The 23,356-nt window shown below is 37.0% G+C and overlaps 1 protein-coding gene across 1 annotated transcript in view; it reads right to left on the bottom strand.

Moving 5' to 3' along the window:
- The window catches only part of PRKD1 (protein kinase D1), a 333,970-nt gene that overhangs the window by 84,058 nt on the left and 226,556 nt on the right, over positions 1-23,356 (bottom strand). The window lies entirely within an intron of this gene.

The following is a 23,356-nucleotide window of genomic DNA, read 5'->3' as shown; positions in this document are numbered from 1 at the left end:
GTGTACTTGAATATGACCTTGAAGAAGTACATTAGAAGGGTGGGGCCCAACTGGAAGCAGCCTCTTTTGGGGAGATACAGTTGTTTGAACTCAGGCAATATAACCAAGCATTTAAACCCTGACCTAAAAATAACAAGCAGTCTCTTCATCAATATGCCAAACAGAGGGATTTAATACACACACTGGTGAATTTCAGCCCACTCTGATAAATATATTTTAGCAAATCATATTCATGCTATAGGGTACTTTTTGTTATACTTATTGTTATTTATCCCATATGGTATTCGTACAGAGTATTGAAATTCATTATGTTTTAAAAATTATACTTTTCCACATGATATTTTTATTATGTTATAAAAATAGTTCACGGTTTTTTGGTATTGCTTAAATCAAGAAATAGAAAGGTACAGATAAATGAAAGTGAAAGACCACCCCTTTTCCCCAAATTCTAGTGTGTAGGGCTATATCTTTCTGGATCTATTTACACATATAGCCCGATATTAAGGCTGCCCGTAATAGTCCAGGGAGTGCTGACCTACGAGTGAGAAGAGCTGGATGAGGCTTTGCCATTACCTTACTGACAACTCACTGAATCATCACGAGCCTCAGTTTCCCATACATAAAAAGGGAAGGTCTGACCAATGGTGACTTCTCCTAACCCTTAAAGTGTAAACTTCCATAAACTTAGAACAGAACCATATGCACTTGATTTCGTAAGGTTTTATGCAAAGAGAATTTGGGGGAAAATTTAGGCCTTAAATACATCCTTCTATTCTGCCTTCCCTTCTCTTCCTCCTGTTTGTCTTCTTGCCTTACTTTTTCAACACACATTTGTTAAACACCTTTTCAATATTGTCAGTGGCACCGTTCCAGGGACAGAGATGTAAAGATAAGTAAGACATCTTTACAGAGCCTACCAGACCAGCAGAAAGGCAGATAAAAACAAACAAAAAAACTCCACAATAACTATAAAATAACTTCTAAGGTTCAAAGAAGCTACAAAATTTGGCCTAAGTTACTAAACAGAACTAAGACTACAACCCACAAGTGTTTTGTCCCCAATCCACTGTCCTTTTCATCATACCAGTGTTACATCTTACCTTTCCTAACTCTGCCCAAAGAGTTGTATCCAACAGCTCCATAGTGAGGGAAATAAACATCTGCAGTTTTCCTGACGGTGTCTTGGATAGTAGGTATGGGCTAACGAATCACCTGTGGAGTATACTTATGAAGTGCTTACCTTGGTAAGTATGCAAGGTGTGACAGAGTGAACGCTGAAACTGTAGGCAATTCATCTCTGCTAGATAGGTGTCCAAAATTATGAGGACAACTTTGAGGGTATCACATCCCTCAGGGCAAGTGACAACAGAACATGCAGGAAAGTGAATCACTTCAACCAGAAAGGATATTACTGATAGTTCACAGACGTATATCTGGACCATAAAAAGAGATTAAAATTTTTAATGGGTCAGTTTTCCCTTGAATAAAAGTACTTTATTCCAAATTAATATGCTTTACTATTGGAAATCATCCATCAACTTATTAAAGGTACTAGTTTTACTCAATGGAAAGATAATGAGAATAATAATAAGGTTAAGATTTATTGAGCTATTACTGTATACCAGACACTACACTAAGAGATTAAAGTGTGGGAAGAAGGAGCTAATCAAAGAAGTGCAGCCAAGTGAGTTGCTCTAGCATTGCCTACAAGGAGTTCTGATTAGTGTCAAGGTTCCTTACAAAAAGGATTCCAATTGAAATAAGATTGGGAAATTGTATTATTATGTTTCTCACTTCAAGTTTCACAATATTACAGTCAACGCTTATTCTAAGTAAATCAGTAAAAAAGTATGGTTTGGGTTCCAGTCAACTACTTTTATAATTTGGTCAAAGTGTGTCTAATTTTGTAAATGCTAAATCTTCTTTAAAATTGGTCTCTCACAGTCATGGACAAATTTGTTTTTAAAACATCAAAGAAAATAGTTAAAGAAAATACTTGTGCCAACCATTAACTCCTAACTTCTCCCCTGCCTCTCCCCCCATCTCCCACCCCTGCCAAATGTCACCCAAACAATGGTGACAATACCATGATAGCAATTAGTTGAATAATTAAGGTAGTTTTCAAAATAAGGAATGTTAGAATTTGACAATACTAATACCTAGATGTGTTCAGATATTTTTTGAATTAATCAGAAAGAATATAAATAATTAAAAAGAAGATTTTCAATGACCCCCCCCCATCCAGTTTATGTCAGGTACGTTTGTTTTTTCACTTTCTGAAGGGGATTAACATTCATAAGCAGTTAGCACCCTTGACTTATGTTTAAATGCCATTTTCTAAAGTTCAATTTTAATATTCTCCTGTTAATTTTAGAATAATTAAATACATTTTTTAAAATAAAACTACCAAGTGTGGTGAGGTTTCACATGCATTTGAAATCAAAGCACAACATCCATTCATTATGAATTTACCTGTTTCTGCACCCTGGGGGAAAGCAGCATTAGCTGAGTGTATGCATGCCATCTTGCCTAATCACAAAATTGCACTTCAGAGATAATCACTTAGCACAGGAAAACAAAGTGAATGCTGTAATTCCATTTCACTTAAGGTTTGGAAGCAAAATGGACAGATAAGAATAGAAATACTAAAGTGTCTAGAGATTCCAAGAGAGAACAATGTGCTATCTGTCAGTATGTCATAATCAATCAGGTGACCTAAATTAAAACCATATGACAGGGCTACAAACTAAACACAATGGGCCCCTTTTACTGGTACCTGTGTATCTTTGATTTGCTTTGTTCAGTCTATTGTTATACTCCACGGTGCAGGAGAGGAGAAAATAACATGCTTTCCTTAGTCACTGAGCATTTAAAACAGGTAATTGAGCCAAAAACTCTAAGATAATCAGTACTTCTTTTAAGGTTCATGATAAATTGTTGCACAAAATGGAATAAACTGTTTGGTTAGCAGTACAGAAGAAATCAGGCTTCCAAAGCAAAATAAATAATCTCTGGAGGTCAAAAATATTTGCATAATAAAATCAAATAATGTCCTATCTTCCAAGAGTTTTAGTAATTTATTTTTACTGGTAATTTTGGCAATTTGGGGAAGTGTTCTGGCATTGCCAAGTTGGAACAGGTATAAGAAGAAGAAAAGCTTAACACATTTCAAGTATCATCTCATTCAATTTTTCACAAGGACTCTATGAAGTAGGTACTATTGTCCCCACTTTATAGATGAGAAAACTGTCTCAGAAAAATTAAGGAGCTGCCCTAGGTAACACAGGATCTTGATTCAGACAGCCTGACAGCTGAACCATACAAATTCTCTCAGCGACTCTGAATCTAATCATCATATTCTCTGACCATCAAAATTCTGTCGATTATAAAGCTGCATCTTTATTTTATGAATTACTAGCAAAGACTTAAGAAACACTGCAATTAAATACAACACACCACTATTGTAAGGTGCATCCTTAATTCAGAGATGCAAAAATTACTGAGGAAAAAAAGTCCATGAAATAATGTATAAAATGAAATTAATTCAGTTCATAGTCAAAAATTCTTTTAACATGCTTTCTGCATATACTCCATTTTTTGAAATCCTTCTCCCTCCAAACAAATTGGAGTTAGTAACAATAACTGGTTTTAAAATTTTTACAAAAATCAAAGGTAATGATAACTAACACCCAATTCGAGTTTTGTGTCTACATGATAACCAGTGTCATTCAATTGAAAAGTCTGGCCCAAAGCAAAACATTATGAAGCTTTTAAAAATTAAGATTTGTTGTAGATAAATTTGTTTTTTTCTTAACCTCTGGAATATTGAAAATAGCTTCTGAATATCACTCTCCGCACATAAATACAAATACTCATCAGTTTTAAGGTATTCTGTGGATAAGAAACCATATTCACTTTAACATCCTATCATTCATCCATACACACACATAATAGATACACATAAGTAATCCTCTGTTCCGTGAGAGCTTTCATTAGTGGAATGATAACTATTCACAAATCAGTTTACTGTATTCGTAAATATCTCAAATTATTAGAAATATTTTTTTATATTGAGTCCCAAACTCTACTCTGTAATTTCTATTTGGAGGTGATAGTTCTAAAAGCAAGCATTTAAATTAAGACATTTTTGTGTCTTTCTTAAATCAGCTCATGTAAGCCAAGCAGGCCTAATACCTTCAAGCATATAGTTGATTAATATTATGTTTTACTCATATATCTAGAACCTACTATATAGTAATGTATATGTATTGTAATATAGTATATATTAGAAATAGAAAAATAACAAGGAATAGTATCTGTTGTTGAGGGGTCAAAGTCAAAATGAGGATGAGATACCCATAAATAATCATAATACAAGATGCAGGGATGGAAACACAAAAGAAAGGGCAACTAAGACTGCCTGGGTCTATCAGGGAAAGCTTCAGCAAGGAGGGATCACTGAACAGAATCTTGAAGGATGAAGAGTGTTTTGAAAAGCAAAGAATAGGATAAAGGAAAGAGGAAATATTTTGTATAGCCTGATTTTATTTAATTATAGAAAATTTGTAAGACTACTTACAAATTTCTTTTTAATTATAATTTTGTAGGCTCTTGATTGTTGGTGCACTGTCAGGACAGTTAGCAAGAGTGACTCCAACAAATTGTCCATGAAACAGGTAACTGAGAAATTACAATAGATCATTTACACACTATCGTGGCCCAGATATCTGTGCCTGTAAAATTACGCCTGCAGATGTGTGCCTGCCTCGCCCCCATTCCACTACCTAATACCTACACCCTGAAGTTGGTCATTTCTTTTTGCTTCTCCATTGATCCCAGTCTCTCCAAGCCACTGTTGTACCAGATACTCCCTTCACGCAAGCACTGTTCAAATTAATCACACGGTTCACATTTTTGTTATACGTGGAGATGTCTAGAGTCGGTAAAGTCCCATAGCTCTTCAGAAACAAGAGCATTAAACAGATTCTTGTTGAGACACTTACAAAAACATCTTTTAGATAACTGGAGAAAAAAAGACAGAAATTTCAATTTTTCACTCACATATGACCAGAAAAGCATTAGTGAGGAGCAATGATGGGAACTTGGGAGGCTGTGAATATATCATCCCAAAGATTACAGCAGCCAAAGAAACATAAAATGTATTTAGATATGCTGATCAGGCAGTTCAGAAAGTTCTGGGAAAATATTTTATAAGTATATGGCCAGACTCTTAAAAAGAAGATGTGGCACATATATACAATGGAATATTACTCAGACATAAAAAGAAATGAAATTGAGTTATTTGTAGTGAGGTGGATGGACCTAGGGTCTGTCATACAGAGTGAAGTCAGTCAGAAAGAGAAAAACAAATACCGTAGGCTAACACATATATATGGAATCTAAAAAAAAAAAAAGTTCTGAAGAACCTAGGGACAGGACAGGAATAAAGACACAGATGTAGAGAATGGACTTGAGGACACGGGGAGTGGGAAGGGTAAGCTGGGACGAAGTGAGAGAGTGGCATGGACACATATACACTACCAAATGTAAAATAGATAGCTAGTGGGAAGCAGCCGCATAGCACAGGGAGATCAGCTCGGTGCTTTGTGACCACCTAGAGGGGTGGGATAGGGAGGGTGGGAGGGAGATGCAAGAGGGAGGAGATATGGGGATATATGTATATGTATAGCTGATTCACTTTGTTATACAGCAGAAACTAACACAACATTGTAAAGCAATTATACTCCAATAAAGATGTTTAAAAAAAAAAAGGCTCCAAGAGGAATAAAAAGGTCTCACAAGCCAGAGTGACAGCACAATAACAAGTTACCTTAATTAGGGAGAAGAGGGGGTAGTACCTAGAGAAACTGATGTAACTGCCCAGGGAACTCTGTTAGGCTTATACTCAGAAAGAGAATGCAGCTACAGAAGGAGCAGCAGAGTCAGGGAAACAGCAAATAGTGGCCTGGCCAGTGAGAACCACCTTAAGAAGGCTAACAGGAGGAGAAAGCTGAAGGTTTTAAAAAGCTGGAAAGAACAAAAGGCCGTTTAGCTGTGTGTCATATGTGTCAAGAATGAGGATGAGATAGGCCTGCACCATGGAAAAAAGAGTTTAATGCTAACAAAGTAGAAAAAGCTAAACTATTCAACTGTAGTTTTGCTTCTACCTTTTCTAGAAGAGGAGTATCTATATTCAAACTAACTAAATAAATAAATAAATAAAGGGAAGAAGAAATATCAAATATACTCAAGAAGGAAACAAAGTCTAGGGTAGATGAACAAAGATTATCTAATCTGATCTGTTCTCAATAGGCCCAGGTGAGTTATATAAATTTATTTTTAATCTTATGAAAACATCTACCACAATATTCTAACAGACTCTTGTTGGGCTTGTGGAATTATGCCAAAGGCCTTCTGTAAGAAAAATAGAAGATACTCTGATAAGAGTGGAAGAGTTTAAAAGGAGAGTTAATGAAGAAATTTAGCCCTAGTCATATCAAGATATTCTATAAAACTATGATTTTTTTTTTTTTTTTTTTTTTTTTGCGGTACGTGGGCCTCTCACTGTTGTGGCTTCTCCCGTTGTGGAGCACACCCATGGCTCACGGGCCCAGCCGCTCTGCGGCATGTGGCATCTTCCCGGACCGGAGCACGAACCCGTGTCCCCTGCATTGGCAGGCGGACTCTCAACCGCTGCGCCACCAGGGAAGCCCAAAACTATGATATTTAAAAGTAAGTGGTGGGGGGCTTCCCTGGTGGCGCAGTGGTTGAGAATCTGCCTGCTAATGTAGGGGACACGGGTTCGAGCCCTGGTCTGGGAGGATCCCACATTCCGCGGAGCAACTGGGCCCGTGAGCCACAACTACTGAGCCTGAGTGTCTGGAGCCTGTGCTCCGCAACAAAAGAGGCCGCGATAGTGAGAGGCCCATGCACCGCGATGAAGAGTGGGCCCCGCTTGCCACAACTAGAGAAAGCCCTCGCACAGAAACGAAGACCGAACAGAGCAAAAATAAAATAAATAAATTAAAAAAAAAAATAGTAAGTGGTGGGACTTACTGGACTTAACCCTGGTGGTGCAGTGGTTAAGAATCCACCTGCCAATGCAGGGGACACAGGTTCGAGCCCAGGTCCGGGAAGATCCCACATGCCGCAGAGCAACTAAGTCTGTGTGCCACAACTACTGAGCCTGTGCTCTAGAGCCCGCGAGCCACAACTACTGAGCCCGCATACCACAACTACTGAAGCCTGCACACCTAGAGCCTGTGCTCTGCAACGAGAAGCCACGGCAATGAGAAGCCTGCACACCGCAACTAAGAGCAGCCCCCGCTGGCCGCAACTAGAGAAAGCCCGTGCGCAGCAACGAAGATCCAACGCAGCCAAAAATAAATACAAATAAATTTATAAAAAAAAAAGTAAGTGGTGGTTGTGTAAGACAAAAGAGATCAATAGGATAGAGCTGATAACATAGAAATCTACTCTATGTATGAATTTTAAATATGATAGAATAGATATCATAAATCAATGCAGCAGAGAAACATAATTTAACAAATGATTAACAATTAGTAACATTTAGCTACTTGAGGGGAACACAATTTAGAAGCTTATCTCCTATGTTATACAAATATATAAATATAAATATATATATATATATATATATATATATATATATATATATATATATATATAAAATACCTGATGAGTAAAAAGTTAAAATAACAAACCATGGAAAAACTAGAAGGAAACAGAAGTGAGTGCTTATCAAAGCTCTGGAGGAAAAAAAGACTTTAGAAAGTAAAAGAAATTCATAAATCTTCAAAGTGATGGAAAATCAAATGGGAAAGATTTATCAGCATGATCATGTAGCAGGCACTACTGACTGATGTGCCTTAAGAGTCATGTAATATTCTCTTTTATTTAGTATAGGTTTATTTATAATAATTATATGTGCTAGGTCACAGAATTATGTTCAATAGTTTCAAGCATTTATAATATAATCACAAACATTCAAGGAGAGATCCCTACGCTTGTTAAATGTCAGGCATGCAGGTGACAAGGCCTATGTTCTAGTATGAAAATTAAGGAAGTTCACAAGTATTCATTCATTCCTTCTCAGAAGGAAACAGATCCTTATTTGCCTTCTTTTATTTTTCTTTTTAACCAGAGGCAAGCAGCAGGACAGTAGGAGTTATGATGGCAGGGCTAAAAATTCTGCACAAGAAGTTTAGGATCTGTTCATGAACCTGGAGAGTTACAGTTAACACCTGAGCAATCAATCCTTTGTTTCCCTCTCAGGCAACTGAGCTCTGTAGCTGCTGCAGAATAACTGTTACAGTAGTAGCAATGTCTTCTGCCAGGAAGGCTACTAGGATGAAACAGATACAAAATGGAACTCTACGTAACTAAAGGAAGAGAGCTGTAAGACGAGTTATTATATCCGTCCACCTCCATATTAAGAAGTTGCCAAAGACCCTCATATTAACACTCCCCTCAACATACATTTTGATCCAGTCATTACTGATATATGCCTCCCTGCCCTTCACACAAACCTTCCCTTCTGCTTCCCATCCCACAACTCAGCTCAGTATCACCTGTCTGGGAAGCCTTCAGTGATAAGCCCACCCCCACCTGACATTAACTGCCCTCTTCTACGTTCTGATAAGCTCCTGGGCACACTCGTATCATAAAATGTATCATGCTATACTGACACCCTTTACCCCTTTATGCAATCACACCTGACATTAGCAGATTGCTGAAGGATAGAGAGTATACCTTCTCTGAGTTTATGCACACATTAAGCAATCAATTAATGTCCATGGTTGAATAAATGAAGCAATGTCTTTAAAACTGATATTGCTAGCCTGCAGTTCTAAGGTTCTACATTTTAAGTCCTAATAATCTGTAAATATAGTATTTCAAGTTCAAAAGCAAAGCCCAAAGCCCATCAGACTCATAACGTGGATCACAATTTGCACATTTTAAAAAGTAACTAGCAATGTCCTTGACACTCCCAGAGATGTCTTTGCTAGTGCGTCATTACTCTATAGGCAGAGTGGTGCAGGCAGTGGTGATAAGTACGGACTTAGTGTCAGAGCATATCTGGGCTCTGATCCCAGTCACAGCAAATGGGCGACCTTGGATGTGTTACTTCCCCTCTCTGAACCTCAGTGTCCCTCTCTCTCAAACTGGCTTAGTGAAGCTCACGTTGTTAGGTAGGCTGTGAGGAGGACACAAGGTGATTAGCACAGTCCTTGGCATACTGGTAGTAGTTATCACAGGGATTTCTTAGCATAATAATTAACGGTATGGGCTTTGTAATCAGAAAGATCTGGGTTTGAATCCCAATTATTATTTGTTATTTGTAATTATTATTATTGTCATCATCATCATCAATACTAATAGAGGGAAGTACTGCTTTTAAATCCATCATCAATCACAGCACATAAAAAAATTAAGGCCTTTAAAAACTATTATTATTCGTTTCCTCTACTACCTCATAAAGAATATGTTTCCACTCCAGAGGAAATTGCTTTTCTTTCCACTGTTCTGGTTAATGCTAATTAAATGGTGCTAAGTCCATAGGACTGTGTCTAGTCCCTTCTCTAAAATGAAACAATTAACAGTTGGGAATTGCAGAGGGGAAAGAAGGATCACTATATCCTGATGTGACTGAATGAAAAATGCCACAGCTGGAAAGAGATTTGAGAGCATCTCGGGTCAAGAAAGAATATAAATGGTTGCCCCATGTGTCCAACATAGAGGAAAAAGAAAATTAAGTAAAAATGTCATGGAGTCAAATTCTAGCTAATGAGTGCAGGCTCTGCAGGCACCCGGAATAGGGGAAAGAAAGGTCAAGCCTGTTTCTTAGAAAGCTCCATCACATACAGGAGACTTTATACCTTTAAAAGGATAATGACCTCATTTGCATGAGGAATACCAGCATACAAACTGCCCTTTAGACTACTTACAAAAGGCTGGTAGACAAAGGTTAGGTACAGTTTTATAATGAAATGTTCTTATAGGCAGCGGGGTTTCTGGCAACAAATAGCATCACTGTTGTCAAATATCTTTGCATATAGAGACAACATGCTGAGGTCCTATATGCTTTGCTTCAAGTTTCTTTAAGTCTCACTGTACTTTTCTTAAAAACAGATGCTTACTCTTGATTCATAAACAAACAAACAAAAACCTTAAAAGCTGTGAAATTTGCTGGATATTCCCACTCCCAAAGAAGCAACAGTTCAATGATGGCTGAATTCAGCTCAATGCCTGCTGACCAGGCACCTGCTGTGAACAGGAATAGTTCTGGCTGCTGCTCAAGGGTGCCCAGAGGAGGGAATTTACTGCTAAGGGACTCCTTGTATTCTTGTAAGAAGAATCAGGCTGACTGGTTCAGTTGGTCTGCTCTGATTTATCAGAATAAAAGAGCTTTATTAATTGAAAATCTGCTTTGATGCTTTTCAGTCACACTGACTGAGTAAATATTTTACTCAAAGTAAAATCTATGCTTTGTTGTGAACACTTTTGACAAACACATACAATTGTGTAACCAATACCATAATCGAAATATGGAACAATTTTTTTCAACCGTTCCCAAATTCCCCTGGGCCCCTCTGGAGACAAACTCTTTCCCACCCCCATTCCCCGGCAACCACTGATTTATTTTCTGTCCCTTTTCCAAAATGTCATATAAATGTAGTCTTTTGAGTGTAGCCTCTAACATCATAATGCATTTGAAATTCATCCTTGTGTGCTGAGTCAAATTCCATTTGGCTGGTATGCTACAGTTTGCTTATCCACTCACCAGTTGAATCTTTTGAAAAGGGCATCAGTTTATCCATTCATCTGGGCATTAGGGCCAAGGGTCATGCTGGGTTTGAGGGCAGTAGGGATCTAGGGTGCAGAGCCCAGGCTCCAGTAGGGAGAAAGAGGTGGAGAGAAATAATTTATGATCTGAACATGTCATTCACAGCATGGGAACTTTATTGCTGAAAACAATTATCTTTTTACAACAGTGGACAGCATATAACTTTTAGAGTGAGATAAAGTGGCTTCATTGCTGTTTCCACCTACCACTTTTAGACTGCAAGATCTCTCTGTATCTCATTTCCCTCATCTTTGAAATGGGTATAATTATTAACTCAAAGAATAGTTGCATAATCATTTCATTGAGAAAATATTTTGAAATCACAGCATTGTAACTGGCACTACACTGTGGTAGTGCACAAAATATGGTAAAACACACTAGACATTTTCTCAAATATGCATATGTAGACTTAATCTTATGTTTTTGCATTATTTGCAAAAATTAACTCAAAATGACCTAAATATAAAGCCTAACTATAAAAACTCTAATAGAGAACATCAGAGAAAATGTTTATAAGCTTGGTTTAAGCAAAGATGTCTTAGATACAATGCCAAAAATATACCTCATTTTTAAAAATCAATAGGCCCGGGATTGGTTCAAGATGGCAGAGTAGAAGGACATGCACTCACTCCCTCTTGCAAGAGCACTGGAATCACAACTAACTGCTGAACAATCATTGACAGGAAGACAATGGAACTCACCAAAAAAGATACTCCACATGGAAAGACAAAGGAGAAGACAAAGGAGAAGATGCAATGAGATGGTAGGAGGGGCACAATCACTATAAAATCAAATCCCATAACCACTGGGTAGGTGACTCACAAACTGGAGAACAATTATACCACAAAAGTCCACCCACTGCAGTGAAGGTTCTGAGCCCCATGTAAGGCTTCCCAAACTGGGGGTCCAGCAATGGGAGGAGGAATTCCCAGAGAATCAGACTTTGAAGGCTAGCGGGATTTGATTGCAGGACTTCAACAGGACTGGGGGAAACAGAGACTCCACTCTTGGAGGGCACACACAAAGTAGTGTGTGCATTGGGACCCAGGGGAAGGAGCAGTGACCTCAAAGGAGACTGAACCAGGCCTACCTGCTAGTGTTGGAGGGTCTCCAACCCTCCACAGCGGGGGGGTGGCTGTGGCTCACCACAGGGACAAGGACACTGGCAAGAGGAGTTCTGGGAAGTACTCGTTCGCATGAGTCCTCCCAAAGTCCGCCATTAGCCCCACCAAAGAGCCTGTAGCCTCCAGTGCTGGGTTGCCTCAGGACAAACAACCAACAGGGAGGGAACTCAGGCCCTTCCATCAGCAGACAAGTGGATTAAAGTTGTACTGAGCTCTGCTCACCAGAGCAATACCCAGCTCTACCCACCACCAGTTCCTCCCATCAGAAAGCTTGCAGAAGCCTCTTAGATAGCCTCATCCACCAGAGGGCAGACAGCAAAAGCAAGAAGAACTACAATCCTGCAGCCTGTGGAATGAAAACCACATTCACAGAAAGACAGACAAGATGGAAAGGCAGAGGACTATGTACCAGGTGAACGAACAAGATAAAACCCCAGAAAAACAATTAAATGAAGTAGAGGTAAGCAACCTTCCAGAAAAAGAATTCAGAATAATGATAGTGAAGATAATCCAGGACCTTGGAAAAAGAATGGAGGTAAAGATCAAGAAGATATAAGAAATGTTTAACAAGACCTAGAAGAATTAAAGAATGAACACCTGGAAGAACTAAAGAACAAAGAAACAGAGATGAACAATACAATAACTGAAATGAAAAACAAACTAGAAGGAATCAATAGCAGAATAACTGAGGCAGAAGAACGGATAAGTGACCTGGAGGACAGAACGGTGGAATTCACTGCTTCAGAACAGAATAAAGAAGAAAGAATGAAAAGAAATGAAGACAGCCTAAGAGACTTCTGGAACAACATTAAATGCATCAACATTCACATTATAGGGGTCCCGGAAGGAGAAGAGAGAGAGATAGTACCCAAGAAAATATCTGAAGTGATTATAGTCAAAAACTTCCCTAACATGGGAAAGGAAACAGCCACCCAAGTCCAGAAGCACAGAGAGTCCCAGGCAGGATAAACCCAAGGAGAAACACATTGAGACACATAGTAATCAAGTTGACAAAAATTAAAGACAAAGAAAAATTATTAAAAGCAACAAGGGAAAAACAACAAATAACATAAAAGGGAACTCCCAAAAGGTTAACAGCTGATTTCTCAGCAGAAACTCTAAAACTCTATTTAAAGTGATGAAAGGGAAGAACCTATAAACAAGATTACTCTACCCGGCAAGGATCCCATATAGATTTGATGGAGAAATCAAAAGCTTTACAGACAATCAAAACCTAAGAGAATTCAGCACCACCAAACCAGCTCTACAACACATGCTAAAGGAACTTCTTGAAGTGGGAAACATGGGAGAAGAAAAGGACCTACAAAAACAAACCCAAAACGATTAAGAAAATGGTAATAGGAACATACATATAGATAATTACCTTAAATCTGAATGGATTAAATGCTCCAACCAAAAGAAACAGGTTTGCTGAATGGATACAAAAACAAGATCCATATATATGTTGTCTACAAGAGACCCACTTCACCTAGGGCCACATACAGACTGAAAGTGAGGGGATGGAAAAAGATATTCCGTGCAAATGGAAATTAAAAGAAAGCTGGAGTGGCAATACTCATATCAGATAAAATAGACTTTAAAATAAAGAATGTTACAAGAGACAAGGAAGAACACTACGTAATGATCAAGGGATCAATCCAAGAAGAAGATAAAACAATTATAAATATATATGCACCCAACATAGAAGCACTACAATATGTAAGGCAACTGCTAACAGCTATAAAAGAGGAAATCGAGAGTAACACAATAATAGTGGGGGACTTTAACACCTCACTTACACCAATGGACAGATCATCCAAATAGAAAATTAATAAGGAAACACAAGCTTTAAATGACACAACAGACCAGATAGATTTAACTGATGATTATAGGACATTTCACCAAAAAACAGCAGATTACACTATCTTCTCAAGTGCACACAGAACATTTTCCAGGATAGATCGCATCTTGGGTCACAAATAAAGCCTTGGCAAATTTAAGAAAATTGAAATCATATCAAGCATCTTTTCCAACCACAACACAATGAGATTAGAAATAAATTACAGGGGGAAAAAAAGGAAAAAACAGAAACACATGGAAGCTAAACAATACAATACTAAATAACCAAGAGATCACTGAAGATATCAAAGAGGAAATCAAAAAATACCTAGAGACAAATGACAATGAAAACATGATGATCCAAAAGCTATGGGATGCACCAAAAGCAGTTCTAAGAGGGAAGTTTATAGCAACACAATCCTACCTCAAGAAACAATAAAAATCTCAAACAATCTACCTTACACCTAAAGGAAATAGAGAAAGGACAACAAACAAAACCCAAAGTTAGCAGAAGGAAAGAAATCATAAACATCAAAGCAGAAATAAATGAAATAGAAACAATAGCAAAGATCAATAAAACTAAAAGCTGGTTCTTTTACAAGATAAACAAAAGGATAAAACTTTAGCCAGACTTACCAAGAAAAAGAGGAAGAGGACTCAAATCAAAAAAATTAGAAATGAAAAAGGAGAAGTTACAACAGACACTACAGAAATACAAAGGATCACAAGCGACTACTACAAGGAACTCTATGACAAAAAAATGGATAATCTGGAAGAAATGGACAAATTCTTAGAAAGGTATAACCTTCCAAGACTGAACCAGGAAGAAATAGAAAATATGAGCAGATCAATCACAAGAAATGAAATTGAAACTGTGATTAAAAATCTTCCAAAAAACAGAAGTCCAGGACCAGATGGTTTCACAGGTGAATTCTATCAAACACTTAGAGAAGAGCTAACACCCATCCTTCTCAAACTCTTCCAAAAAACTGCAGAGGAAGGAACACACCCAAACTCATTCTATGAGGCCACCATCACCCTGATACCAAAACCAGACAAAGGCACTATAAAAAAAGAAAATTACAGACCATTACCACTGATGAGTATAGACGCAAAAATCCCCAACAGAATACTAGCAAACAGAGTCCAACAACACATTAAAAGGATCACACACCATGATCAAGTGGGATTTATCCCAGGGAGGCAAGGATTCTTCAATATACATAAATCAATCAATGTGACATACCATATTAACCAACTGAAGTATAAACACCATATGATCATCTCATTAGGTACAGAAAAAGCTTTTGAAAAATTCAACACCCATTTATGATAAAAACTCGCCAGAAAGTGGGCACAGAGGGAACATAATAAAGGCCACATATGAGAAACCCACAACAAACATCAATCTCAATGATGAAAAATTGAAAGCATTTCCTCTAAAATCACAAGCAAGACAAGGATGTCCACTTTCATCACTCTCATTCAACATAGTTTTGGAAGTCTTAGCCACAGCAATCAGAGAAGAAAAAGAAATAAAAGTAATCCAAATCAAAAAAGAAGAAGTAAAACTGTCACTGTTTGCAGATGACATGATACTATACATAGACAATCCTAAAGATGCCACCAGAAAACTACAAGAGCTAATCAATGAATTTGGTAAAGTTGTAGGATACAAAATTAATGCACAGAAATCTCTTGCATTCCTATACACTAATGATGAAAAATCTGAAAGAGGAATTAAGGAAACACTCCCATTTACCACTGTAACAGAAAGAATAAAATACCTAGGAATAAACCTACCTAGGGAGACAAAAGACCTGTATGAAGAAAACTATAAGACACTGATGAAAGAAATTAAAGATGATACCAACAGATGGAGAGATATACTATGTTCTTGGATTGGAAGAATCAACACTGTGAAAATGAGTATACTACCCAAAGCAATCTACAGATTCAATGCAACCCCTATCAAATTACCAACGGCATTTTTTATGGAGCTAGAATGAAAAATCTTAAAATTTGTATGGAGACACAAAAGACCCTGAATAGCCAGAGCAATCTTGAGGGAAAAAAACAGAGCTGGAGGAATGAGACTCTCTGACTTCAGATTATACTACAAAGCTACAGTAATCAAGAGAACATGGTACTGGCACAGAAACAGAAATATAGATCAATGGAACAGGGTGAAAGCCCAGAGGTAAACCTACTCACCTACGGTCACCTTATCTATGACAAAGGAGGCAAGGATATACAATGGAGAAAAGACAGTCTGTTCAATAAATTGTGCTGGGAAAACTGGACAGCTACATGTAAAAGAATGAAATTAGAACACTCCTTAACGCGATACACAAAAATGAAGTCAAAATGGAATAAAGACCTAAATGTAAGACTGGACACTATAAAACTCCTAGAGGAAAACATGTGAAGAACACTCTTTGACATAAATCACAGCAAGGTCCTTTTTGACCCATGTCCTAGAGTAATGGAAACAAAAACAAAAATAAACAATGGGACCTAATGAAACTTAAAAGCTTTTGCACAGCAAAGGAAACTATAAACAAGACGAAAAGACAACCCTCAGAATGGGAGAAAGTATTTGCAAATGAATCAACGGACAAAGGATTAATCTCCAAAATATATAAACAGCTCATGCAGCTCAATATTAAAAAAACAAACAACCCAATCAAAAAATGGGCAGAAGACCTAAATAGACATTTCTCCAAAGAAGACATACAGATGGCCAACAAACACATGAAAAGATGCTCAACATCACTAATCATTAGAGAAATGCAAATGAAAACTACAATGAGGTATCACCTCACACCAGTCAGAATGGCCATCATCAAAAAATCTACAAACAATAAATGCTGGAGAGGGTGTTGGAGAAAAGGGAACCCTCTTGTATTGTTGGTGGGAAATGTAAATTGATACAGCCACTATGGAGACCAGTATGGAAGTTCCTTAAAAAACTAAAAACAGAATTACCATATGACCCAGCAATCCCACTCCTGGGAAAATACCCAGAGAAAACCGTAATTCAAAAAGACACATGCTCCCCAATGTTCACTGCAGCACTATTCCCAATAGCTAGGTCATGGAAGCAACCTAAATGCCCATCGACAGATGAATGGATAAAGCAGATGGGGTACATATATACAATCGAATATTACTCAGCCATAAAAGGAATGAAATTGGGTCATTTGTAGAGACATAGATGGACCTAGAGACTGTCATACAGAGTGAAGTAAGTCAGAAAAAAAAAACAAATATCGTATATTAATGCATATATGTGGAATGTAGAAAAATGGTACAGGTGATCCGGTTTACAAGGCAGAAATAGAGACACAGATATAGATAACAAACATATGGACACCAAGGGGGGAAAGCGGGGTGGGGAGGGGGTGGTCGGATGAATTGGGAGACTGGGATTGACATATATGCATTAATGTGTATAAAATAGATAACTAATAAGAACATGCTCTCTAAAAATAAAATAAAATAAAATTCAAAAAAAAATCCAAAAAAACCAAAAAAATCAATAGGGTCTTGCTTGCTAATCCCTTTTCAAAGGATTAGTCTCCAAAATTTACAATCAGCTCATGCGGTTCAGTATCATAAAAACAGATAACCCAATCAAAAAATGGGCAGAAGACCTAAATAGACATTTATCCAAAGACATACAGAAGGCCAACAAACACATGAAAAGATGCTCAACATCACTAATTATTAGAGAAATGCAAATCAAAACTACAATGAGATATCACCTCACACCAGTCAGAATGGCCACCTTCAAAAAATGTACAAACGATAAATGCTGGAGAGGGTGTGGAGAAAAGGGAACCCTCCTACTCTGCTGGTGGGAATATAAATTGGTATAGCCACTATGGAGAACAGTATGGAGGTCCCTTAAAAGACTAAAAATAGAGCTACCATATGATCCAGCAATCCCACTTTTGGAAATATATCCGTAGAAAAACATGGTTTGAAAGGATACGTGCACCCCAATGTTCATTGCAGCGCCGTTTACAATAGCCAAGACATGGAAGCAACCTAAATGTCCATCGACGGATGAATGGATAAAGAAGATGTGGTACATACATACAATGGAATATTACTCAGCCATTAGAAAGAATGAAATAATGCTATTTGCAGCAACATGGATGGATTTGGAGATTATCGTACTAAGTGAAGTAAGTCCTACAGATATAGACAAATATCATATGATATTGTTTATATGTGGAATATAAAAACAATGACACATATGATATTTACAAAACAGAAACAGACTCACAGGCTTAGAGAATGAATCTATGGTTACCAGAGGGGGAGGGATAGATTGGGAGTTTGAGACTGACATGTACACACTGCTATATTTAAAACAGATAACCAACAAGGACCTACTGTATAGCACAGGGGACTCTGCTCAACATTCTATAATAACCTAAATGGAAAAGAATTTGAAAAAGAATAGATATATGTATAACCGAATCACTTTGCTGTACACCTGAAAACTAACACAAAATTGTTAATCAACTATACTCCAATATAAAACAAAAATTAAAAAAGCAGAAAATAAAATAAAATAAAAATCAATAGACTTTATCAAAATTACAAATTTCTAGTCTTCGAAAAAACTGTTTAAAAATGAAGAGAAAAGCTACAATCTGGAAAAAAGTATTTGCAAAATATATTTCTGATAAAGGACTTGTATTCAGATTCCATTAAAAACTCTCAACAATTATTAAGAAAAGAACCAACTAAAAATAGGCAAAAGGCTTGAAAAGACAAGTTGACAAAAGAAGCTACATGGATGGCAAAGAAGCACATGAAACCGAGTTCACTGCAGTACACTGGGGTTCAGTGGTCTTTAGTAAACTAGTTTGGGATCATTATCACCATTTATGAAACTTTCAATCCAAAATCATTCATGTTCTAAATATTTAACTTACAAATTAATACATTTGGGGATATAACTCACCATATACAGGGCAATCTATATCTGTCCTAGGACATTATACCATATTCCATCTCTGTAACTCAAATCACAAACTATGGTCCTACTTAAGAGAATATTTTGGAAGATCAAGACATCATTGCCAAACAATTTTTAGAAAACATCACAAGTAATTGCAGATTATGGTTTTTAATATAAAACTAACTATGTTTGGACAGCCCTTAATTAATTTTGTATAACAATATTCATTTTTTGATTATCAAAATGCTCTGCATGTGTATGGTAAGTGAATTATTATTTCAACTTTGTTCATTTAATCATTTAATATGTACTTTATTCTCACCTTGTTCTAATACAGTCATACCTGATTTTAGTATTTAATACTATCCTTTCTCCCTTTCTAAAATCAGAAATCACAATGTCATTATTATTAAAAAACAAGGGGTTAATTTCATTATCATATAAATTCTCTACCAGAATTCTAAATTCAGTGGTTTCAGGACAATAAAGGATAAACAGCATAGGAAAAATTTTTAAAGGAGAGAGATGTAAATTTTTATCTAAATTTGATGTTTCCTTTTATGGTTTGTTTAGGTAAGCGATTCTCACACAGTAGTAATATTTTCCCAGTGATGTTCCAGAATTGGGAGGGAAGGGAACAAAGCAGTTTTCAAATTATATATCTACCCTTGAAATTATGATAGCAGTTGATTTCCTGGTCTAGAGGAATATTCTCCTGTGACTATTATTCCATGCGATAGCAGAGTTTACTTTGTGCTGAGCATGTAGATAACATGCAGGCAGAAAGGACTGTGTTGTTTCATTCCATGTAATGGGTCAGGAACGCCAGTTCTGGAGCAGGAATGTCGGGTTTTGAAATCCACCTTCACTAAGTGTCTGAGCCTCACTATATTCCTTAACTGCGTAGGTCTTAGTTACCACATCTGTAAAATGAGAGTGATGAATATAAAAGAAATTCCCTCAGGACTGCTGAAGTATTCAATATGTATATAAGCATTTAGACCAGTGACTAGCATGTAATAACCTTATAAAAAATGTTTGCTAACATTTAGGAAATTTTTTGCTTCTCTAGTCTCACTTTAAAGTTATTGTTATCATACTATGATATTTGCAAAGTGAGCTTGTCCTGTCTAGCTTACTCTGTCTCTGTCCATATTCATTTTTTTAGCATCTTTATTGGAGTATAATTGCTTTATAATGGTGTGTTAGTTTCTACTTTATGACGAAGTGAATCAGCTATACATATACCTATATCCCCATATCTCCTCCCTCTTGCGTCTCCCTCTCACCCTCCCTATCCCACCCCTCTAGGTGGTCACAAAGCACCGAGCTGATCTCCCTGTGCTATGTGGCTGCTTCCCACTAGCTATCTATTTTACATTTGGTAGTGTATATATGTCAAAGATACTCTCTTACTTCTTCCCAGCTTACCCTTCCCCATGTCCTCAAGTCTGTTCTCTAAGTCTGTCTTTATTCCTGTCCTGCCCCTAGGTTTTTCAGTACCAGTTTTTTTTTTTTTTTTTTTTAGATTCCATATATATGTGTTAACATAGAGTATTTGTTTTTCACTCTCTGACTTACTTCACTCTGTATGATAGACTCTAGGTCCATCCACCTCACTAAAAATAACTCAATTTCATTTCTTTTAATGGCTGAGTAATATTCCATTGTATATATGTGCCACATCTTCTTTATCCATTCATCTGTTGATGGACACTTAGGTTGCTTCCATGTCCTGGCTATTGTAAATAGATCTGCAAAGAACACTGTGGTACATGACTTTTTTATATTATGGTTTTCTCAGGGTATATGCCCAGTAGTGGGATTGCTGGGTCCTATGGTAGTTCTATTTTGGTTTTTTAAGGAACCTCCATACTGGTCTCCATAGTGGCTGTATCAATTTACATTCCCACCAACAATACAAGAGGGTTCCCTTTTCTCCAACACCCTCTCCAGCATTTATTGTTTGTAGATTTTTTTGATGATGGCCATTCTGACTGGTGTGAGGTGATACCTCATTGTAGTTTTCATTTGCATTTCTCTAATGATTAGTGATGTTGAGCATCCTTTCATGTGTTTGTTGGCAATCTGTATATCTTCTTTGGAGAAATGTCTATTTAGGTCTTCTGCCCATTTTTGGATTGGGTTGAGGTTTTTTTGATATTGAGCTGCATGAGCTGCTTGTATATTTTGGAGATTAATCCTTTGTCACTTGCTTCGTTTGCAAATATTTTCTCCCATTCTGAGGGTTGTCATTTTGTCTTCTTTATGGTATCCTTTGCTGTGCAAAAGCTTTTAAGTTTCATTAGGTTCCATTTGTTTATTTTTGTTTTTATTTCCATTTCTCTAGGAGGTGGGTCAAAAAGGATCTTGTTGTGATTTATCTCATAGAATGTTCTGTCTGTTCTCCTCTAAGAGTTTAATAGTTTCTGGCCTTACATTTAGGTTTTTAATCCATTTTGAGTTTACTTTTGTGTATGGTGTTAGGGAATATTCTATTTTCATTCTTTTACATGTAGCTGTCCAGTTTTCCCAGCACCACTTATTGAAGTGGCTGTCTTTTCCCCATTGTATATTTTTGCTTCCTTTATCAAAATAAAGTGACCATATGTGTGTGGGTTGATCTCTGGGCTTTCTATCCTGTTCCACTGATCTATATTTCTGTTTTTGTGCCAGTACCATACTGTCTTGATTACTATAGATTTGTAGTATAGTCTGAAGTCCAGGAGCCTGATTCCTTCATCTCCATTTTTCTTTCTCAATATTGCTTTGGCTAATAGGGGTCTTTTGTGTTTCCATACAAATTGTGAAATTTTTTGTTCTAGTTCTGTAAAAAAATGCCAGTGGCAGTTTGATAGGGATTGCACTGAATCTCTAGATTGCTTTGGGTAGTATAGTCATTTGCACAATGTTGAATCTTCCAATCCAAGAACCTCTCTCCATCTGTTTCTATCACCTTTAATTTCTTTCATCAGTGTCTCATAGTTTTCTGCATACAGGTCTTTTGTGTCCCTAGGTAGGTTTATTCCTAGGTATTTTATTCTTTCTGTTACAGTGGTAGTAAATGGGAGTGTTTCCTTAATTTCTCTTTCAGATTTTTCATCATTAGTGTATAGGAATGCAAGAGATTTCTGTGCATTAATTTTGTACCCTGCTACTTTACCAAATTCATTGATTAGCTCTAGCAGTTTTCTGGTACCATCTTTAGCATACTCTATGTATAGTATCATGTTATCTGCAAAGAGTGACAGCTTTACTTCTTCTTTTTTGATTTGGATTACTTTTATTTCTTTTTCTTCTCTGATTGTTGTGACTAAAACTTCCAAAACTATGTTGAATAATAGTGGTGAGAGTGGACAACCTAGTCTTGTTCCTGATCTTAGAGGAAATGGTTTCAGTTTTTCACCATTGAGAAAGATGTAGGCTGTGGGTCTATCATATATGGCCTTTATTATGTTGAGGTAAGTTCCCTTTATGCCTAATTTCTGGACAGCCTTTATCATAAATGGGTGTTTAATTCTGTCAAAAGCTTTTTCTGCATGTATTGAGATGATCATATGGTTTTTCTCCTTCAATTTGTTAATATTGTTTTTCATATTGATTGATTTGCGTATACTGAGTAATCCTTGCATTCCCAGATGAAACCCACTTGATCATGGTGTACGATCCTTTTAATGTGCTGCAGGATTCTGTTTGACAGTATTCTGTTGAGGATTTTTTCATCTTGTTCATCAATGATATTGGCCTGTAGTGTTCTTTCTTTGTGACATCTTTGTCTGGTATCAGGGTGATGGTGGCCTCATAGAATGAGTTTGGGAGTGTTCCTCCCTCTGCTATATTTTGGAAGAGTTTGAGAGGATAGGTTTTAGCTCTTCTCTAAATGTTTGACAGAATTCGCTGTGAAGCCATCTGGTCCTGGGATTTTGTTTGTTGGAAGATTTAAAATCACAGTTTCAATTTCAGTGCTTGTGATTGGTCTGTTTAGAGTTTCTATTTCTTCCTGGTTCAGTCTGGGAAGGTTGTGCTTTTCTAAGAATTTTTCCATATCTTCCAGGTTGTCCATTTTATTGGCATATAGTTGCTTGTAGTTATCTGTCATGGTCCTTTGAATTTCTACAGTGTCAGTTGTTACTTCTCCTTTTTCATTTCTAATTCTATTGATTTGAGTCTTCTCCCTTTTTCTCTTGATGAGACTGGCTAACGGTTTATCAACTTTCCCTAACTTCTCAAAGAACCAACTTTTAATTTTGATCTTTGCTATTGTTTCCTTCATTTCTTTTTCATCTATTTCTGATCTGATCTTTATGATTTCCTTCCTCCTGCTAACTTTGGATTTTTTTTGTTCTTCTTTCTCTAATTGCTTTAGGTGTAGGGTTAGATTGTTTATTTGAGATGTTTCTTGTTTCTTGAGGTAGGCTTGTATTGCTATAAACTTCCCTCCTAGAACTGCTTCTGCTGTATCCCATACATTTTGGGTCATCATGTTTTCATTGTCATTTGTTTCTAGGTATTTTTTGATTTCCTCTTTGATTTCTTCAGTCATCTCTTGGT

Source organism: Delphinus delphis, chromosome 2 (genome assembly GCF_949987515.2).
Source record: "Delphinus delphis chromosome 2, mDelDel1.2, whole genome shotgun sequence".
Lineage (NCBI taxonomy): Eukaryota > Metazoa > Chordata > Mammalia > Artiodactyla > Delphinidae > Delphinus > Delphinus delphis.
This window is presented reverse-complemented; position numbering and strand designations above follow the sequence as displayed.